This window comes from Malaclemys terrapin, chromosome 10 (genome assembly GCF_027887155.1).
Source record: "Malaclemys terrapin pileata isolate rMalTer1 chromosome 10, rMalTer1.hap1, whole genome shotgun sequence".
Taxonomy (NCBI): Eukaryota; Metazoa; Chordata; order Testudines; family Emydidae; genus Malaclemys; species Malaclemys terrapin.
Genome location: NC_071514.1, coordinates 80,650,332 through 80,668,745, shown reverse-complemented (window position 1 = coordinate 80,668,745; position 18,414 = coordinate 80,650,332). Strand labels below are relative to the sequence as shown.

The window sequence follows — 18,414 nt, the reverse complement described above, 5'->3', positions numbered from 1 at the left end:
AGGAGAGCTGGGCTGGAAATGAGGAGCGTTTACATGGCTGGCCCCTAATGCAATCTCATTTCGCCCTCCCCGGCTAGGACTTGCATAAGGAGTGAGCTAGATCTCAGGGATGACAGAACGTGCCCGGCCAAATCTTTTCCCAGTGCAGCTCCTGACTGTGCTGTAGCTCCCCAAGGGACGACTCGGGCCCATTATCCCACATAATATCCCACACGGTGCAAACGCAGAGGAAGACACGGTCCCTCCACACCAGCTAAAACAGCCACCTCACACCTCTTCTTCCCGATTCCAAGCCCTGGAGGCAGGTCCCAGCTCACCCCCGGCCCCTTCCCATTCTGTAATCTCAGGGCAAGCCATGCATCTTTCTACGGGTTGCCAATTCCCCCTGCCCCTGCCTCACCTCACCAGCTATGAGCCCCTCCTCCCCTTTTCCCTCTGGCAGTGCCCGAAGCAGCGTGGACTGGCATATTCATCAAGCCATCTTAAGCTGCTCATTCTGAAGCAAGCCTCTGCCGTCTGCTCTGTGCCACCCCTTTCCACAGCAGCATCCCTCTCCGCCCCTCCCGTGTCAGCTGCTGTAAACTATGCAGCAGGCTGACACCCGGGAGGCTCCTGGAATCAGGTAGCAAGGCTGCGCTAAAACCAGCGTCTGCCTCTGTGGGTGGATTGTGTCAGAATCCAGGATGCTCCCGGCAAGCAGCCAGGGAATCTGTCACTCCTCGGCCCACTCCTTTCTCTCTCTCACACACCAAACTCGCTGCTTTGGTTTCCTGCTGTTTACCTGCCGATTTGGAAAGCTCCCATCACATACACAGCCCCGGCTCGTGCTCGTTTTCTGCTTGCGCTTGCATTAATAACCCTCCGTGATTTATTTGTAGGGGAAATCCAGCATCACCCTCCCTCTCAACTATCTGTTCCCTGGCTCTACACAGCCAATAACTCCCCTGCCTGGGAATTTATTTTCTTCCCTCTCAGCTTGTCTGGGGGACTGATCCTGCTGCTGCTGGCATCAACGGGAGCAGGAGCTTCCCCTGTAATTGTCTGGGGCTGGCACTGTCGCGTATTCGCAACGGGCCAGCGCCCGCAAACGTGGGCACGCAGGAATGGTCCTGACTCAAGCGAGCCGTCCCGGGAGACTCAGTGAATAAGGAACGCCCTCAGGCTCTAAGCACCAACCCCCTGTTTACCTCAGCCTGCAGCTCCAAGACCTTTGCCAGATGTCCCACCCATCCAGGAATTTCACATGTAAATCACTGATAACCCCACTCCTGCGACAAGACTACAACGAGGTTCCTAAGCCCGAGTTCATACCTTTGACTTTATCTTCCATGACCCTCTAGGGTACTTTCTACGCTTCCTTTAACACACTGCACAACAGCAGTCTTAACTCACACACACACACACACACACACACGGTTTTTATTCATTCCTACTCGTTTTGTTTTTTAACGGCCAGGTCTGGAGCAACGGCTCGGCCCCCAAAGGGAACGTCTGTCAGCCTGCGTTGCTCTCACCTCTGCTTCTCCGAGGCGCCTGCGGGCTGGCAGTGTGGCTGACAAAAACAACAACAGGACCGAAACCAAAGCAAGTCACGCACGGCAGCTAAAACAAGGGGGCAGTTTAGCTGCTCGACCAGCCTGCTGCTTTCCCGGGCTGGCGTTTGAGACAGAACCAAACCCAAATAATCTGAGGATGAAGAAACCCCCCAAAACGTTCAAATTCCAAACCCGTGACCAAGACCCTCCAGTCCATTTCTCTCCTTCTGCCTGGTTTATCCTGACAAACAGCTCCAGAAGGGCAGGTTATTATCCACCCTCCCCCACATGCCCAAATGAACACACTGTGAATTTTTCTCAGCTGCGGTTCTAGCGCATCACTTAGGTTCTCCATGTTGTCCTATTGCTCAGCTAATGACCTGCTAAAAGTATTATGTGAAAAACCCCACTCTTAGCCAGCCATTAAACTGGTTAGGACCAGCAGGTCATGCTTTATTGCCTTAATAACCGAGTTTATGAAAGGTCGTCTCATAACTGATAACATGCATAATTTTTGTAACTTAATTAATGCTGCTAATATAGTGAAGTCTCCATCAGTAGCTGTTGCAGCAGCTGTACAGTTTGAATACAGATCGCAGATTGTTAACGTTACCCAAACCAGATTGCGTCCGGCCTTTCTCACCAATGGAAGGCATAAAAAACCTTGGACTGACTCAAATGTGGCCTAATCTCAGCGCTTACAGCAAAGATGCCGTGTAACTTCTCACTTCAGCTGCCCGCTTACCAACTGGTCCTTTCAAAAGGGCCACTGGGCGATTTGGGTCGGACAAGTGCCTTTTTTCTTTCTTTCATGCATGCATGCAGCATTTCAAATGTAAATGAAATCTCAGGGCCTGATTCTATCCTCCTTGTTCCGGCTAAGCAGCATCTTCCCCATAAGTGCCCCAATGAGTAGGAACAGGACTTCTTGTGAGTAAGGTACTACTCCAACGTGAGTATGGATGTCAGAAGTGTGTCCTTTACGTTTGACATGTCTTGGGCCAAATACTGCTCCCAGTTACCCTGCTTTAAATCAGGAGTAACCTGACTTCAGCAGAGTTTTAACCAGGGCTGGCTCTAGGTTTTTTGCCGCCCCAAACAAAAAATGTTTTGGCTGTCCCCCACCCCAGCCCTGGGCTCCCCCCCGCACCCTCCTGCCGCCCCAGTGCTGGGCTCTCCCCCCTGGGCTCTCCCCCCCACCCACACCCCCTGCTGCCCCAACCCTGGGCTCTCCTCCCATCCCACCCACACCACCTGCGCTCCCCCCCACCAGTGCTGACTCCGCCTGCTCCCCCATTGCCTCCAGCCGGTCCGGCGCTGGCAGGGTTGGGGTAAGCAGCGGGGCTCCCGGGCCGCACCTCAGCCCAGGGTCCCTCCAGCTGGGGGCCCTGCCTCCAGGACCGGTCGGGACCCAGGAGGGCAGAGCTGGGGGCACCACCCGGCAGAGGGCTGAGGAACTAAGGCAGGGCAGCCCTAGAGGGAGTGGAGCCCCGGAGAGCGGGATGCGGGCCCCACATGGCAGTGCCCCGGGCACCGGTCCCCTCTGTGGCCCCGCTGCTGCTGCTGGTCGTCCTACCGCAGTCCCTGAGTGGCTCGGGCCACTTTGCCCAGCCCCAGCTGCGGTGGATCCGTGCGCCCCGCGGGGCGGCCCCCAGCCCAAGTGTCCCCCTCGGAGCCCGCCCGGCCATAAGGTGCGGGCGCTGCTCCCCGACGCGAATCGCAGGACGTGCTGCTGCCAGGGCCGGCTCTAGGCATTTGCTGCCCCAAGCGAAAAAAAAAGGATGGCCGGAATGCTGCCCCTGAAAATGTGCCGCCCCAAGCACATGCTTGGTTTGCTGGTGCCTGGAGCCAGCCCTGGTTTTAACCAGGGACTTCAGGAAGCATTTTGCCTGAGTAAGGACTGAGGGCCTGATTCTCCACTTATACTGGTGTAAATGAGAAGTAATTCCATTAAGGCAATGACAGTTCATGGGTGCACAAGTGACGTAAGAGGCAAATCAGGTTCGGCGTAAAAATGAGTAAGCTCTGAGCAAGGACTCCAGGGTTCAATCATATGGCAGGTTTGCCTGACTAAGGGCTTCAGGATCTGGCCTCTAGTTTACTTTTAATTTCTCTTGGTTGCTCAATAAAATCAAAATCCTGGGGGCCAGATCCTCAGCTGGTGTAGATTGGTGTAGCTCTATTGGAGTAAATGGGGCTATCCTGATTTACTCCAATGGGGGATCTGACTTGCTCTCTTTCTCCTTAGTGCTTCACACTTGTAAGTACATTCTTTAGGACCAGGATGCATTTTTCTTATTTAAAAAAAAGAAATCAACTTTCCCTCGTCAGCTCCTAGTGCCTGCACACCTGGAGAGCTGGAACCAGGCTAGGAAGAGTCTGACGGCCGGAAGCTGGGACTGGACAGGGATGTATCACTTGACAATTGCCCTGTTCTGTTCATTCCCATCTGGCATTGGCCACTGTCAGAGACAGGATACTGGACTAGCTGGACCATTGGTCTGACCCAGCATGGCCATTTTTATGTTCTGATGTTAATATGCTGGCAATTCTAGTCACTTTCCACTGAGTATGCAACTGTGCCCAGCCCTCGCAAAAGAATGTAAATAGAAAACCAGGTGCAACCAATGTGCAATTCACTGATCTGCGGCAACTGGCAAATATGGTGATCTGCAAATCCGAGGCACTACAGCTAGTATATCTAAGCCGGCAAGTGCTAGCTTCTTTAGTACGTCTGCTTAGTTTTGCAAATTATTTTGTGCTGGCTGAGAAAAGCCAATATGTCTGCTGCTACTGTTACACTGCAATAATTGTTCTGAGCCAGTTGTCATACTGTCAGAAAAGCACCAGCGACTGCGGAGAAACTCGGCTTGCTTTAAAGGCATCTATATTATTTTGTAGCAAATTAAGTTTTCCAAGGAAGCTGGAGGAATCCTCAAGCCTTTCTGCTTTTGTTTTTGTAAAAAGAGGTGCACAAGAATCTGCCTTTGTACAATCCGCTCTGCTCTAAAACACCCGCACACACATGCAGAGTCGTCCCCTGGGGGGCAGAAGCTTTGCCCATATTCTATGCAATGATCCTGCAGAATGAGGCTATGATCTTTCATCAATCATTGCCTGAGCAGTCATGCGCACGCACGCACACACACACACACACTCGCCCACCAGAGTGTGCACACTGTAAGTACAAATTTTGCAGCCCTTTTTTCCAAAGGGACAAAGCCACCTGGTGTAATTTCCCTGGTCCTGGTGAGAAACGTATTTAGAGATAGGTATATGCACCGGCTGTGGGGAAAGCAAATGAACCCAGACCCTCAAATTCAACTCAAAGGGTACCTGGGATTGGTTGATTGCTGCAGGCTGCTCATCGTACTGTCCAGTATTTTCTGTTTGAGCTACCGTATCTCCAATCACACACAGCATGCACTGTGCAAATCGGGGAGATGCAAAGGCTGCATATAAATCATAGCGAACACTCACATGAATACCATTATCTGCTCCAAAGTTACAGCACCTCCTCCCGTCGCTGATCCTCATTAGAAACATCATCTCCCGCCCCCCGTTCTCTCCCCGCCTCCCCTCCACCACCCCGAAGTCACAAGCCACTCTCTCGCTTCTCAAGAAGCCTCGCAAAGAAGGTTGATCTCTAGCGTTTAAGCCGAGTTAAATTGTGGCTCTGTACTTACACAGCTGACGTGGCCATCTAGGACTGCCGCTGGGGGAGGCAATTAGACAGGGCTGAGCCCCCCCCCGCGCTCCCCCAGTGTGGGAAGCGGAACCTCGCTGCGTAGGATTCCTAGCACCATCCTTGCTCACCTAGCGGGCTGAAAGCAGAATCCAGGTCCACAGCCTTTGAGAGTGCAGTGCAGTCTGCGTCTGAGAGCGCGCGAACAGGCGAGTTCTGTGACTCTCAAACGCCTGGGCTATCAGTTTCCTCTAATAACCAATAAAAGGCACTAGCCTCAGAATAGAAACAGGAGCGCAAAGCAACAGCAAGAACAACACAACTTCTCTCTCGGAAAAAAAAAAACCCACCAACAGCTATTTGCTCATTCCATCACCTCCCATGTATTCACGGGTGCCTGTGCGGAGATCCTTGCTTTCTATTCTGTTCTGTTCAGGTTCTGGCACCGCTCTAATCACGCTGCTAGCTGAGTGCCTGCTGTCTCGGGGTGTGCATGTCAATGTATATTCCAAGGGGAAAGCTCAGTTTTAATAGCTGATCTAGGATCTTTCCTGTCAGGCTGCTAATTATTATAGCAAGAAGGAGTGAGAAAAAGAGAGGGGAAGACAAGGAACCTGGTTCCAATCTTACTCGCACTGGTTTGACAGCAGAATCACTCTGTTGACGCTAGGGGAGTTACTCCTGATTTACTCTGGTGTGAGTGAGATCAGGATTAGACCTACGGTTGGAGGGAGAGAGCTGTTTCCCCATTTGAGAGAAGGAAAACGATTTCAATCTAGGAGACTCCCCAATGCTTGGAGAAACCTGGCACCCTGACATCTCTCCATCTCTCCCGTTCCCCTTTATTTGTTGATCTGTCTGCAGCCATATATCTGCGAATACCAATTATGGTTTGGGAGAACGTATATCTGAGATGTGCAAACACAAAAGGCAGGAAATAAAAGTCATCTCTTACTGAAGAGGAGAGGTAACCATGACTACCTGGGACCTCATTTAAAACTGTGCTGGCCGCAGGCTAAGAGGCAACACTTCCTATTGTCAGACGCATTTACGGAAAGCTTTGAAAATGCTAAACCCCTGGAAACCATCTGGGAAGTAAGAATGAAAATGAGAAAGGGGGGAAAATAGAAAAGATATGTATTTCTGTTGGGTTCTTATTTCCCTACCCAGGAAAGCAAGCAAGCTTGAGGTTCAGATGAAAAACTTTGAAGGAAAGCAGGAGCTGACCATTAGATCTCTTCCCTCCATCCCCAAGGCGGGGAGGGACCAGAAAAATACTCATTTTCAGAAAAACAAGCTTATGCTAAAAAAGGGCTTAAGGGTTTAAGGTACTGGGACTAAATTCTCTGACAATTTAGCCCTGTTTTCCTGTTTGTGGCGGGATCCTGATTGCCACAAATGCATTCATTGTTTGTATTTTCCAAATGGTTTGGATGAACAATTTTCCGCCCATGGGATGGTTTGCAAACTGTTTGCTAGTTGTTATTCATGGCATGCGATTGGTCACTTTGATCACGCTGCATGGTTTCTGCTCCCCGATAGGGCAACCGACACTTTTAGAACAGGAGAATAACAAATGGCGAACAGTGAGGAATGACTCCTCTTCTTCACTCATGTGAATGGGGCATTCATACGAGATGAAACTCATTCCCGTGCAGAGGGCCTGCAGAGAGACCAGGCACGACTGAAGTCCTTCGGAAGCCCTCACAATAGGCAGGGCCTCTGTGCTGGGGTGAATTTCACCCAGGAAGCACAACCATTTCCCAAACTAATCAGTCTGCATCAGTGCTCACAAACAGGTCCCTGATCCTGTGTGGTGCTGAGCGATTTGGCCCCAAACCAGCAAAGCAATTATCACTGCTGCCAGCTCTGGTGATTTTATCACAAGTCTTGTGATACTTGATGGTTCTCTCATAGCCCCAGCTCCAGGAGCGCAGTGGACAAGGCAGAATCTCGGCTTTCGTTTAAAACCATCGAACATACAAAAAACAAATAAAAGGTAAGTTTCTAGCTCTCATGGTTGTGGAGTTAGCTGGAAAATGTGAACCCCAAAGGCTCAAAAACCAGAAGGCAAATAAAAGGACCCCGAAGTCTTTTTTTTTTTTAAAGCTTCCAATTTTTAAGGCAAATTCATGATTTTGGAAGCCTGGCTCAGAATTTCTGCATGCTTGAGGCTGGCAGTACTGACATGTGTGTGCTGAAATTTAAGCACAAGCAGTGGCACTGAACTCAGGGGGACCACTCCCTCGGAGTTAAACGTGAGCTTAAGCGCTTTGCTGGATCCGGGCCCGAGCGCTCGGCACCTTGCAGGATTGAGCTGATAGTGGGGGAAACAAACATGGTGAGACTAGTTTTTTTCAGGATTTGAATGAATGTTCACGATCTGGCGGCTCTAGTTTAAAGTTTCCCATTGCCCACAGGCTACAGACACGGTGCCTTGCTCTGTGCAGGGGGAAATCCACGGCAATCTTCATTTATCCCCAGGCCTTACTCTTCTACAGGCCTCAAGATAGGGTACCCCTTATGGCCTCATCCAGCGCCCACTCAAGTGAATGGATGGACTCCCATTGGCTCCAATGGATCTCAGCAAAACCTAATGGGAAGAGCATTCACAGGTCTAAACGCCTGCTGCCGTTTCTGATCCCAGATGGGACAATATCATCTAGTCTCCCTTGGAAAGGAAAGAGCGCCGAGGATGGGCCCAGTGCTTCAGCGGTGTGCTCCCCGTTCTTCTAATATAATCTTGCTCTTCTTTTAAAACTCAGGGAACTGCAGACCTCTTGAAAGTGAGCACAAGCAGATGGCAATCAGGTTTCTCCTACACAGCTCTGTTAATGGATCTTAGCACCCACCCCAACACACACACACACACACACACACACACACACACTTCTAGATTTTGGGAAGCCTGGAGCAGACTAGGTACTGGGCCAAACTTTGGGATGGTTTTGTGAGCTGGATGAATGTCTCCTAGAAACAACGGGCCTCCTCCGCATTTCTACTAATAACACCTTAATGTAAATAAGAATCAGGCCCCAGTGAGAAATCCCAAGTTTCCACGGACCCATGATAAAAGTTAAGAGGATGAACACAGAGTGGCCATATGTAGACTAGGAAAACACAGGAGATCTTTTTTTAAAATGTTAGCTCACACCTTAAAACTAACATATTTTAAATGCTAGAGTAGACAGGACAAGTTGTGTTTGAACATGTGTTAGTTGCTGCTGGGCGACCTGGAGGGGCGCCTAGGTCACCCATGACTTCTAATGCGTACTTACACGACCTGCCCTGTCTACACACGGGTTTGCTAACGTGTCTTTAAAAACAACCTCCTTTCCTACTCTAGACAGACCTGGTGACACGACATTCACTGCCCCTCAGACATCTTACTTCAGGCAGTTATAAACTGGCTGATTCACCTACTTTCCCACTTCGCTCGGACAGAAGAAACTCTTAACTGGGATGCCACTGACCAACATCCTTAGGCCTAAACACAGTGCGAAGTGCCCTCTGATCGAGGCGCCTGTATGCCAGGAGCTGGTTTTTTTTAGCCAAGCACATGAACACAGCAAAGGTTAGTTTTCGTTGCCCAAGTGGGCATTTGTAGAGCCTGGCCTGGTGGTCGAAAACGTTCATCCCTGAGGGGGAAAGGTCAGAATTCCTTGCTCCACCAAACCTGAGTCCAGCACTGCTCTCAGAGATGAATCTCCCAATCCAGTCACCAGGCAGATAGTATTTTTAAAACCCTTCCCGTCTTTGTTCCCTTCATCTTTCTCAAAAATCGTCTGATGGGTGCGTCATCCATCGCCTTCCTGAAGAGTCCTGAGCGGGTCCTGTAGCTCGGCTGCACGGTTCAGGCCACGCTGTGAATGCTATCAGAGCAGGCTGCTTGGACTGGCTTCCTCTTTATCTGAAACAATCAGCGCACTGGGAGGGTTGTCACCTCGGAGAGGATGAACGAACAGATGTTTCTGTGAATCTGGAAAATACTGGAGGTGCCCAGAAGTCTCCATCCAGATAATAAAGGTCACAGCGCTAACCCTGCTCCTTAAAGTATTTTATATATATTTTGTGTGATACAGATTTGCCTGTATGTACATGGAAATGTAATATCACACATGCAAAGACGCTATCAACATTAGCCTGTGTCAAGAGACACCAGATAGGAATAAAAGGAACAAAGTCACTTAAAAATATATAATGAGCCAACGTGTTCTAGTAGTTACTATATAAACATGAAGGATGACAGGGCTAGAGAAGTATAATCCTCATGCAACCATTTATTTGCTGTTTGGCAACAAAGAAAATGAATGATCATCTTGTTCCAAAAACAACCTATGTGTAAAACTGGGCAGGAAAGTGATCCCAACGGCCAGAGCTGGGGATCAGGACGCCTGGGTTCTATTCGAGACTCCGCTACCAACTGGATGTGGGGAAAGACACTTTGACCGCTTCGTGCCTCAGTTTCCCCAGCCCACAGAATACTTATTGATCAGGGGACTAAGGGACCTAATCCACAGAGATCAGCAAAACGCTCTAAGATGTGGGGTGAAAAGGGCTAAAGAGAATGGCAAAGCTCTTTGGGACAAGGGCTGTGTTTTTGTTCTATGTCTGTACATTGCCTCGCATTGTCAGGCCCTGGTTCAGGAGCGGGGCATCTAGGCACTACTGCAATACAAATAAATAAATAAATAAACAAATAATAATAAATAGACCCTCGTTTAAAGAGCAGGAATGTCACCGAGAACCAGCCGCTGCTTTTCAAGTGAGCTGTTTTGGTAACAAGGATAACAGAGAAGATGGGGGTCTTGGATTCTGGGTTGCTGGGTACAGTGGTGGGCATGGCAACAGAAGAGACTCGGAGATTCCAAGGCCAGAAGGGATCACTGTGATCATCTAGTCTGAACCTCCTGCGTAACCCAGGCCAGAGAGCGCCCTCAAAATAATTCCTAGTGCAATTCCTTAGCTTTTACAAAAACATCCCATCTGGATTTAAACATTGTCAGCGATGGAGAATCCACCACGATCCTTGGTAAATTGTTCCAACGGTTAATTACTCTCAGTGGTAATAATTTACACCTTATTTCCAGTCTGAATTTGTCCAATTTTCAACTCCCAGCCATTGGCTCACGCTATACCTTTCTCTGCCAGATTGAAGAGTCCATTATCAAATATTTGTTCCCATGTAGGTACTTACAGACGGTAATCAAGTCACCCCTTAACATTCTCTGGTATCCGTTCCATCTCGCTTGAGACTGCACAAGGGAAAACCCCAAGACAGCATACTTGCTAGTGAGGAGAGGATAAAGATACCTTGTAACTTCCTAGGGCGCCAAGACCAAGGGCCATCTCTGTGATGGAGGTGTAAATCCACAGAAACACTATTGACTCCAGTGGGTTTCCTTGTGGTTAGTCTGGTGTAACTGAGAGCAGAATTCAGCTCAAAGCATTTATTGAAGGAAGTTTAGCTTTTTCTGCTGCCTAAACCTAGCTTCTGCCCACAGCAACCTTATTCTACCCAGGGGTCTATTACTGTCTTCTGAGGGGATGGTCTTGCAAGGTTTCAAACTGACTAGTCTGTGACGTTGTGCAGTCTATATGGTTTTATAAAAACTTGATAATAAGTCAATATAATGTAACTGGGATAGTTTTAGAGAAAATACGGTAATAAGTGAATGTAAGTAACTGGGATATGCCTCATGCAAAAGGTCTCTTGTAAGGTATCATTACAAAGCTTATAATCTACTGAGTATGATCATCTGATTTGTATAAATGTACCACTCTTGTATCTAAAACTAGAAATATAAAATGTAACTCTGAGGGCCTATTGTAATTGTGTAAAGTGTGGACCATTAATGATGGTTTGGAATCTTGATGACTCCTATTGTCTGCAGATGGCTGTAGTTACCTGTGAGTCTTCCTGTATATGTGTGTGCTGGCAAGTGAGTAATGAAGTCTTGCAGGGACATGTGATCATGTCACCTGAACTGGAATCCATCTTTAACCTGGTGCTTTTCCAGTGAGGGGGGGTGGAAAACCAGAGAGACAAAGAGTTCCCGCCTTATGCAAAAGATATATAAAGGGGGGAAGAGAACAGAAAAAGGGAGAAGCCATCATGAAGAATCCCCTAGCTACCACCTGAGCTGCAACAAGAGCTGTACCAGGGGAAAGAATTGTGCCCAGGCCTGGAAGGTGTCCAGTCTGAGAAAAACTTTCTGAAACATCTCTGAGGGTGAGATTATCTGTATTTAGTTTGATTAGGCATAGATTTGCGCATTTTATTTTATTTTGCTTGGTGACTTACTTTGTTCTGTCTGTTACTACTTTGAACCACTTAAATCCTACTGTCTGTATTTAATAAAATCACTTTTTATTCAGTAATTTACTCAGAGTATGTATTAATACCTGGGGGAGCAAACAACTGTGCATATCTCTCTATCAGTGTTATAGAGGGCGAACAATTTATGAGTTTGCCCTGCATAAGCTTTATGCAGGGCAAAACGGATTTATCTGGGTTTAGACCCCATTGGGAGTTGGGCATCTGAGTGCTAAAGACAAGCACGCTACTGCGAGCTGTTTTCAGGTAAACTTGCAGCTTTGGGACAGGTGATTCAGACCCTGGGTCTGTGTCTGGAGCCAGACGGGAGTGTCTGGCTCAGCAAGACAGGGTGCTGGAGTCCTGAGCTGGCAGGGAAAGCAGAAGCAGGGGTAGTCTTTGCACATCAGGTGGCAGCTCCCAAGGGGGTTTCTGTGATCCAACCCGTCACATAGTCAACTTGCTTTTATCCCTTAGGTGAGCTCCCCCTGGTCAGCCACCCCACCTGCTTCGCGGAAGGTTTCCTGGAGAGATTTCACCTAGGACCACACAAACTGGATTCTTCCCCTCCAGGCAGGCACCCAAGGCAGGAATTATGGTCTGTACAAAAGACAATGACAGTGAATCTTGTTACTGGCTTTTCAGCAAATGTAATTCCTTTTTATTAGAAAATTAAAGGGTATGAAAAGCTTTCCAAAGCTGAAGAGCTGAAATGTGCTTTCATAAAATATGCGGTGTCTGATAGAACGGATTTGCTTGTCTGCCTTCCTCACCCCCCTCCTTATTATTATTCTAACAAAAAAGGTGATGCTTTTTGCCAAAATATTGACTCCTTGTTTGGCCAGCTAACACGTCAACACTCTGTTAAAAAGGAAACCGACCGGGACTAGAGAATAAGGAAGCTAGCAAGGCAGAGCGGAAGTTCTTTTGTCTAGCAGTTTTAGGATAAATGTTGGTCCACCTCAGCCCCCTGAATTTCTGCTCTGGGATAACTACACAGCTTGGATTTTTTAAGCTAAATAAAATTCCGAAGGACAATTTCCCCTCTTCATCTTGATAATCCAAGGTTTCAGGTGAAGGCTGACAACAGCTACTCCAAACCCAAGCAACAAGGAGGCAGGCAATTACAGAGAGAAAGATAGGTAAAGAGAGGCAATTACTGTGAGAAAGATATAGATTACCCCCTAGCCATCTCACAAAAAGCAACTATTAAAAACCTCCTAGGCAGTCCTCTCCCACAGAGAACTCCTTGATCCCCTCCCATTCCTTGGCAGAAATCACGACCAAGGGTCTCTCTCTTGTTAATGGGGCGATCCAGAGCTCTCTGGAGAATCTTTATATACAAAAGGTGATGAGTGCCTGGAAGCTGGAGTCATTAGAAACTGGGTAACTAAGGTAACCCGAGGAATCTAATTTTCTTTTCTTTAATGTTTTTCTCTCCTGGTCTCTCCTTTTTCCAATGGTCAGATTCACCCTTCCAAGTTTGGAAGTTTAAAGATTTCTTCTTCCTGGCTCTCTTTGTTTGGGTGTCTGCGTAACTCCCATTAATAACACTGCCCTGCTTTTGTACAGGCTAATGGGAATGGCATGCAAGTGCTGTCCATGTGTCTGATAAGTGGATATTATAAACAGAAGATGGTTCATATGCAGTACTCTAGTCTCTCACCTTTCAAGGGCAATACATTTCTCACCACCCTTCCACAAACAACAACAACGCTGGATTTCCCCCCCTCCCTTTCACAGGAATGGGCTAGTTTTGCCTCAACTTTGCTCTGTACATTTCCCCAAAGCAACGCAGGGACTGTAACATAACCAATGCAGGACAAACACGACCACGGCAAAGGGAAGGTTTAAACTGAATTGGTACTAAACGCAATCATCATGAACAAAAACACCATGAAAGGATCTTAATATTTGCTTTGATTCTAAAAATACTAGTGCTTGGCTTTCCTCCGCATCTGCCACCCAGTGGTAACAAATTAAGGCTCATAAAATCCCTCGCGTTACAGATGGGGAAAGTGAGGCAGGGCGAGGTGATGTGACATTCCCAAGATCAGGACTGTGAGCCAATGGCGGAATCGGAGATTTGAACCCAGGAGTCCGGAGGCCTAGGCCCTCGTTCTTACCATTAGACAACGACACGAATTGCAGAGAAGCAGATAATTTGGGGGAATGGGTCGGGGGGAAGGAGTCCGTGTGACCAGAGAAAAGAGGGCGCTGTATCTGCTCACACGGGTGGGCTGTAGTAATGAGTGATGACCCTGGCTCACCGTAACGGTAGGGTGGAGGGTGAGCCTGCTGTCCCTTTGTCTGGACTGAAGGTGAGTGGGTCGGTCTGTGTGGTAAGCCGGCTGGCTGGCTGCCTGCCATCAGCGCCTGAGAAACAGCACTAGCTGCTGTGGCATGCATCCCAAAGACAGTCTGTAGGTCAAGCAGAGCCAATGACAATTTCACTTCTGATGGAGGATCTCCCTGACACTCCTTCTCCCCATCACTGCAATAAACAAGCCCCTGGCCCCAGGGCTCTGCTATCAGCACCCCCACAGCCACTGGCCCCCACAAGTGAAGCAGCATTCAGAGGAGGCGAGAAAGGGCTAGCCTGGCATGGAATCCAAAACAGGGACTGGAATAAGAGACAGAAGGAAACTAACCTAACGTAGGGAGCTGATTTGATCCTGCAGCAAGGAAGCTGGGGAGGGAGGGAGGGAGGAAGGAAGTGGGGGGGGGCAGGGACGACAGCTTGCACTAGAGAGACAGAGGATCACTTCCCAGCTAGAGAGGTTTTATCCCCAAGCCCTGCAGATACCCAGGTCATTGTCCTGGGCTACTACTGGCACAGCCACTGGGGCGGGAGGGGGACAAACCCCACCCCCCCACTTTGTGAGGTCCCCCTCGGTATGGCTGGAGAATTAATGCACACTCACTCCTGGGCTCCCTCAACTTTTTATTTTTATGCAGTTGCACCACTGTGGCTTGCTAAGCAAATGTACCACAAATGAGATATTGGATTTTCATTTACACCCGGTATTCATTTCCCCTGCTTCCCAGAGCTGACCTGTCCGGTCCCCCTCCCTTTCCCCTTCTCTTTCTCAAGCAGGGGTGTGCATGTGACTCCTTCTCGCTCACTATTACTACAGGAAGAGCTGTAACGTTACAGCCTCAGCGTTCAGCCCTGCTACAAATCAGGGTCAGTCAGCAGTGCTGTTAGACAGAGTCTCACCGTACGTGCTTCTGATCTTAATGTCTTCCTGAGCACACTTAATGGGGACAGCGAGGAGAGATCGGTGCAGCAATGGAGAGACTCATTCCAGCTGCTAATCCAGGGGTTGCTGCCCTCCACTCAGTCTCCATCACAACCACTCCAGCTCGGGGCCACGCGCTCCTTTTTCCACATTAGCTGTGTCTTGCCAGAGCCTTCAACTCACATTGTGATCACGGCCGAAACGCTCCGAGCCATGGTCCCCGGGAGGCTGGGTGCACGAGCAGCGGGTTAGCATGGTGACCTCTCACCGCTGGCAAACCCCGAGTTCTACTCTGGGCTATGTCCTGACCTGGTCCCCATTTAGACACACCAGGATGCTTTCCCTTACATCCTGCAGAGGGTTAAAGCTGGTGGTGCTGGGGAGGGAGAGAGGGGAAACTTCTGAAGGGCTCTGGGATTATTTTTCAGCTTCAGTGCCTACGGGGTTGGTCTGACTTTACCTTCACATCTGCAAATGTGGTTAAAAGTTTGTTGATCCTATTTTTAGAGCCTTTCACCACATGCAATTTCTCCACCGTGAGACAGGAAATGCTGATGAGGTCGTTCAAAATGTAGCTTATTTCTCCTCTCCAAACCGTCTCTGAACTGGTTCAATCGGTTCATTATTGCAACATTCTCTCGGCGTCCCTCCCGTCACTAGCACCCCTCGTCCCGCCCCCACCTTTTTTTTTTTAATTCAAAAATGTTGGTGAACTGTGGTGCTGGCGGAGGTGAAGGGACTCGCCCTGGCAAGGTGTGAGCTCAGCGAGGTACTGTGTCAAGTTGCACCCTGCCAGAATCTGTCACGGTGATCTGCAGCAGCCTTCCTCCCTTAGCAAACGGGTTGGGTCTTGGCCTCCATGAATAATGGAGCCAATGTTTAGGGAGCCGCTTCGTGGCGCAGACAAAAAATGTGCTAGGAACTGGAGTGCGAGACCACACTAGGTGCTAAGCTGAGACCACCCAACTCAGTTCAAAGGACTCCAGCCAAACATCTAAAGGTGGAGAGATCCTGCCTCCCAGACGCAGTTTAAGGTCTTGTCCACTCTGGGATGGGCACTCTGCTCACTACAGTCCTGCTTAAACACAGCGGCTGCGAGCAGGGCTCTACCAGGGTTTCCCTGACCACTGCAGACAGGAACTTGTTTTTTATTGGAGAACCTGTCTAGCCAACCCACACGCCAAACGATCTGCCATGGTTCTAACACTGTTCTCAGGCCAAAACTCCCTGTCCACGGTGGTCAAGGAAACCATGATGGAGCTGTGTTTAACCAAGCATGAGTCTGCTCCGAGTGTGCAGATGGAGGCAGCGTAATCTACAGCAGCGGTTCTCTGCTTTTTCCATGTGACAAAGGGAAAAGTGCCAGGATTCCCGTCCCAGCCAGCCACACAGGAAGGCTAGACCTCCAGGCTGAGAACCAATCTACTGGCTAAAGCAGAGGACTTGGAGTCTGGAGAGCCAGGTGTCTATCAATGACTCCGGCGCCAGCGCACGGTATAACATTATGCAAATAACTTAACCTCCCCATGCCTCAGTTTACCTATCTGTAACATGAAGACACTACTAATTTACCTTTGTCTAACTCTTTGAGATCCTCCGATGCGTGGTGCTAGCTGGGCCTGATCCTGCAAGGCACTCAGGCCCAGATCCTCAAAGGTATTTAGGCTGATGGGAGCTGGGTTCCTAAGTCCCTTTGTGGGTCTGGCCCTCAGTGCCTCTTGAAAGGAGCCCAGCATGCTCCGCTCACATGGAAGGACTGGGCTCTAGAAGTGCAAAGGCCAAGTTCTGCAGCCTTCCATCGGCCCAAGCTCACGCTGGCATCAGTGAGCAACTGACTTGATTAAGGACTGCCTAATTCGGCCCGGCTTTCCTAGTACTACTGTCGTTAATCATAAACGCTCCCCAGTAGAAACCGAGAGCCCGCCTGCTGTCCGTACTCCCTTCTGCTGCCTTTCACAGCCCCGTCTCCCCCATGCCCGGCTCTGCACCATCTCGACAGATAGCAAACAAGGCTCATGCTATATGGTACAGTACCTGCTGTTTGAATGTCAACACCTCATTTGTATGTCTTGATTGGCCCTTATCAGCCATGCTGTGCTACACCTGATTGCTGGCTGTCATCAAGGGGTGTCGTGGCAGTCTTCAGATGATAATTTTATTTAATTGGCCTTCTATTCAAAGCAAAAAAAAAAAACCCCACAAAAAACAAAACAACCCCCCCCACCCCTTTGTTTTGAAACATTAAAAGACAGCACGTTATTAATAATAATACTAATAATACTAAGAAGAAGACTGATATGTCGGGAAACCATCAGTGCCGCTGGGGGAGGAAATCCTTTTCCGCAGCCTCATTAGGGAATGGCTGGCTAACCCAGCAATGGCTGTACCCTCCCATGAGTTATGAGATCGTTTGCCCACCTGTGGATTCAATAAATTCCCTCTCCCTCTCGGACCATTACGCAGCCCTCCGTTTATGTCATGCTTGCCTGTGCCTCTTCCCTCGCACGTTCTAGCAAGTCACTGAGGCTGAAATTTCAATTAAGAAAGAGAAATAATTACCCACCGCTCCATATTTTCCTCTAAAATGGTAGCCAAGGCCAGTAAACCAAGTCATCACTTCCTGTTGCATCCTGGCACGTAAGAACGGGCTGATATGCGTGACATTGACGGGGGAGATTTCCAGTCTACAGGCTGCGCGCCAGCGGTGACCACTTACAAAATAAATGAAACAGGGGGAGGGAGGGGGGGCAAAGCTATCTGGCTGTGGGAGGCACTTGGGGAAAAAAAGGAACAGCTTGAGCCAGAGTCCCCGTCTTCCCCCCCATTCCCACCACTTAAACGCGCCTTCTTCCCCGTTCCTACCGTCTGCACCATAAGTTGCCCCTTTTCCCCTTGTCACAATCTCCCCAGCTACAGACTCCCACTGTTCTCACTGTTGTGGACCCTTTGTTGTGTGTCAGAGGCTCTCCTCTCATCTGAATGGCACTGCCCATTGAGATTTCTACAGCCCCGTGGCAGAATGACTCAAAGACACAGTCCCCAGGAGGCCGGGAGCCCGGGCAATGGGTCGGCACCCTGGCCTTTTCCATCTGAACACCCTGAGTTCTACGCCTGGGCCAGGTCACAAGCGATAACGAGTTGGCTGTTCTTATCCTAGTCCCTATTTATTCACATCAGGGAATCTTCACACAATTTCCTATGACTGGCAGCTTCCGCTCATGAAAACAGGAATTGTAGGGGGTTGCTGAAGGTCAAGATTGAGATGCACTGGCAGAGCCCAGCGTGGCTTTCAGGACTGGCGGCTCAGGGATGCTGCAGATTAGGATTGAGACAGAATGGCAGTGCTTTGTGGGGGGTGCAGGGTAAGATTAACAAGGGCTGTCACAAGTCAGGACGGAGGTGCACTGGCCAAGGTGGGAGACGTGTGTGAGGGGAAGACTCAGGCCAATGTGATTATCTGAAGAACTTTGTATTCACTCACCAATGCTTACACATTACCAAAGTGTGTTCCCTGGAACGTGTTATACTGCAGAATATTTTGCAGGAGCAAGAAACGAGGGACACCAAGAACAGGACAAGACAGGCCTCCGGGAAGCTCCGAAGATGTTTTCTAACGGGTGCAAACCCCATCAGTCA

At 49.2% G+C, this 18,414-nt stretch overlaps 1 protein-coding gene across 5 annotated transcripts in view; it reads right to left on the bottom strand.

The window, feature by feature from the left end:
* Positions 1–18,414, bottom strand: part of RAI1 (retinoic acid induced 1) — a 132,555-nt gene that overhangs the window by 51,610 nt on the left and 62,531 nt on the right. The window contains exon 3 of one of the 5 annotated variants that reach the window (XM_054042639.1): positions 12,042–12,136. The exons of 3 other annotated variants lie outside the window; for them this stretch is intronic. The gene's annotated coding sequence lies outside the window, so the exon portion shown is untranslated. Of the gene's footprint in view, positions 1–5,221; positions 5,270–12,041; positions 12,137–18,414 lie in introns of those variants that run through there. One more of the 5 variants, XM_054042642.1, reaches the window with a different exon arrangement.